We start from the raw sequence: 3,844 nt of genomic DNA, 5'->3' as shown, positions 1-3,844 counted from the left end.
AGGAATGGAAACCTGTTTTGAGCCATAGTTTAAACTTTCAATTTACAGAATAATACTAGACATATCCCTGGGAATGTTCTCTCTGTTTCTATATCTCTCCCTAGAGTGGGCCCAGGGTGATGAATGAGAGAATGAAAATGGGCAAAGGATGTAAGCTTTCAAGGAGAAAGCGAGAATAGGCTACCCAGTATCTAAGAAGAGCAATGCCTTATAGAAGCTTCTTTATCATCATCTCAGAAGCAGGGATGACCTAAACAATACTAGGAGAGCAAAGAAGGTGGAAAATTGCTAAAGTATAAACAGTAGACTTGCTTTTAGGACCAAAACGTGGGAAAGATGGGGTCCAAAACTCTCCACACAGCAGAGCAAACACTTCACCACTTATTAGCTATGTGACCTTGGACAAAATGCTTCATCCCTTTACACCTCAGTTCTCTCATATGTAAATAATGTGTAAATTCTGCCTCGGAGTCATCATGATGATTAAATGAAATCTTATATGTGAAAATCATTTTGTAAAAAGTGAATTATTATTGACTATGGATATGTAATTAAATTGTGATGTGAATGACTGATTTCTTTTCTCCTTGCCCAATTCCAACTCCCTCAGGCAAGTTTTTCCTTCTTAATTAAAAATAATGTCTACTTAGGAGAATATTAGCCAATATATGGCTGGAAACAGGCAAAGTTTTGGGCAGGTGTTAATCTTGTCCACTCACATTACACCAGAAAAAGAATATATGTGTATCCTTACCAGAAAGATGAGGAAATCACTGTGTCTCTTTTTCTTTACTCTCTTAGTCTCGTCAATCAGCTCCTGGTTTGGAATATCAAATCTAGGTACCCCTTCTCCTTATACGGCTCTCAATAAATAAAGATGAAATTTCTACTCTGAAACAAAGACGCCTGCCCTGCCCTGTGTCAATTATAGGACTCCAACAGTTGTTTTGCTCTGGCTTCTAAAACTATGAGCAGTGATATCTCTTAACTATAGGAACTAGTTTCTAATCCTCTAGACCATAAATACTTTCTGATAGTAAAATGATACAGACAAACTCCCTATGAATCTATGCCTTTCCTCAAGAAACTCAGATTTTCTTTCTGATCCACTTAAATTCACAAATGTTCTTTCATTCCAAGGCTTCTTGTCCTTAAACATTCTCCCAGGCCCAATAATTATTCTGTTCTTATGCATCCTATACAGATTGGGTTGAGATTCACCAGAAAATCTTGACCCAAACTCTCTACTGCCTAGTGCTTCTGTGTGAGTTTAGATTTGGACTCTTCCTTCTTATATTTAAAAAAGAAAAAAATTCTGGCCTGACCCATGCTCCTGCTGTCTCTTTTAAACCTGACAACATTTCTTGTAAAAATCAGTGTTTTCACCGCAGCTGAGTAACACGCATAGTAGACCCTTCCTCCAATTATCAAGTCAGTTTCATTTAAATGTATTTAATCTCAACTTTATTTTGATGTGATCAATTGCACACAACTTAAACAACTATCATTTCTCAGGATGCTATTATATGAATATGATGATGATTCTCATGAAAGAATTTTAAAACGTATTAAAATATGAGTTGTCTTTGACACTAAGCTTATTATCTTTGGCCAGAACAGTAATATACATATTAACATAAATGTATTATCTGTATATTATTAAAAGTAATCCCAACACATTAAAAACATTTTTTTACTGTGACTGCTTAGTGACCATGACTTATTTCTGCAATACTAGAAGTGGCAAAATTTCTTATTTTATTCTCTCTCCTCTCCAGAACTCCTGATTATTGTTTTTTGTTATAATCTGGAGATATCCCTGGTGAATTTAACTTGTGAACTAAAAGGAAAACATCAAATTAACAGACTAATGAGGAGAGAGAAAAATAGGAATAAATTCTAAAAATGATTGCTGTAGATGGAAAGTGATTAAGATGGAGAGAGGGAATGTGGGGAAAAAAATGTGAAAAAGGCACTTACCTAGTGAAATTAGATATCCCAATGGAGCCAATGCTCATAATCTAAAAAAGACAACCAAGAGCTAGTTCCCTATGTCCAGCACAAAACATATCCCCGTGAGGATGAGACACTAAAACAAGCAGTGTCAGAAAAAGGCAGCAAGCCACGGTTTTGTGCTCTTTTGCTAAACTGCTAGAAACTATAGCATGCCTCTCCTAGTAAGCTGAAAGTTCTCAGCTTCTCAAATGCAGCTTATAAACGCACTCCACTGAGCTCTTAAGGTAAATAAGTAGCAAAAACAAAAATAGTTGGAGAAAGCTTCTATTTCTTTTCTTGGCTTTTGCTTGCTTTCTCCCTTGTGTGGTGACAGTCTTCTGTGAGCCTCTTTAAAAACCTGATGGCATAGACAAAAAGAACTATTCAAAAGAGACCGGGGGTGTGGTGACAGGGTGGAGGGAAGAATTGAGATGTATAGCAATCTAGCTTCTAAGGATCAGGGTCAGAGTCTAATACCCAAAACCAATGTGCCACTCTGGCTCTTAAAATGGATCCGTGGTGAACCGGAAAAATTAATCTAAGTGTTTTATTAAAGATATAAATAGCATCTCCTATGCCAGTTTTACAAAGCACAGCAGTGCTAGGGAGACAGCATTTTTTAAGAATCTCTGTGTGACTATGTATAAACACCCAGAGTGTTTAGCTTTCAGCTAGCCCTGAAACATAAAAGTGACTCTCTAGTATAGATAATATTTCGTAATACAATTTTAAACATGAATTTGTAGATGAATAGTTCTTTTGGAGTCGATCTCAAGTCTCCATTCACCTTCTCCTAAGTTTGCCCCCATCATTACCAATGTTTATACTTTTCCTTAATAGTGACCATCTTGACTCACTTAAAAATAACTTGCCAAATGTTTGTCTACTTACGTGCACAATTTTATGTGGTGAGATCAGCAAATGGCAAACTTCAGTTTGTCAAGGAAAGGATGTATCCTGTACACAATATTGCCCTCTCACTATGGAATGAATTGAGTGAATAAGCACCTGGCTACATCTGGGAACATCAGCCTCTTGTAACTAGGTCACCATAAGCATCAGAATACCCCTTTGCATCATGTACTTAGAGGAATGATCATTTGGCCAACATCAAAGGATGAACTCATTCTATATTTTCAAACTACCCTAGTAATGTAAATTTAGGATTTTTGGCTTCATGAATTTAAGAACAAATGTTAGCCACTTGATAGATTTGCTGTAAAATGTATTACAAAATAACCTGGCTTCCTAAATGGAATACAACAGTAATGTCTTAGTAGAAAGTGCCCTGGATCCTAATCCCAATTCTTCCAAGGTTTTGGCCTTGGATAAGTAATTTAACTCATCCATGCTTCACTCTCTTTATCTGCAAAATGACAATGTGTCCATCCTAATTCCTAATGATTCCAGATTATTTAAAAAATATTTTAATACTTCAATATTTATTATATTATATTTTGAGAAACCCAGGTATATATAATACACCTTTGGCCAATTTTATGGTGATTTTTATAATCTTCAATGTTTATATGTACTAAATTTGTTTGGCAGAACAATGCCTCCCTCTCCAAAGATGTCCACATCCTAAGCCCTAGAACTTCTGAAAATGTTATCATACATGGCAAAAAATAAATTTAGATGGGGAGTGGAATTTAAGTTGCTAACTGGCTAACTTCAAGATACGGAGATAATCCTGCATTACTCAGTTGGGCCCAATGCAACGTGTCCTTAAAAGTGGGTGACTGAAGCAGAAGACTCAGTATCAGAGTAATGTGATGTGAAAAGGACGCAACTTGCCATTGCTGGCTTTGAAGATGAAAGGGACCATGAGCCAAGGACTGTAGGCAGT

Source organism: Equus asinus, chromosome 1 (genome assembly GCF_041296235.1).
Source record: "Equus asinus isolate D_3611 breed Donkey chromosome 1, EquAss-T2T_v2, whole genome shotgun sequence".
NCBI classification, from domain to species: domain Eukaryota; kingdom Metazoa; phylum Chordata; class Mammalia; order Perissodactyla; family Equidae; genus Equus; species Equus asinus.
Note: the sequence above shows the minus strand (reverse complement) of the source record.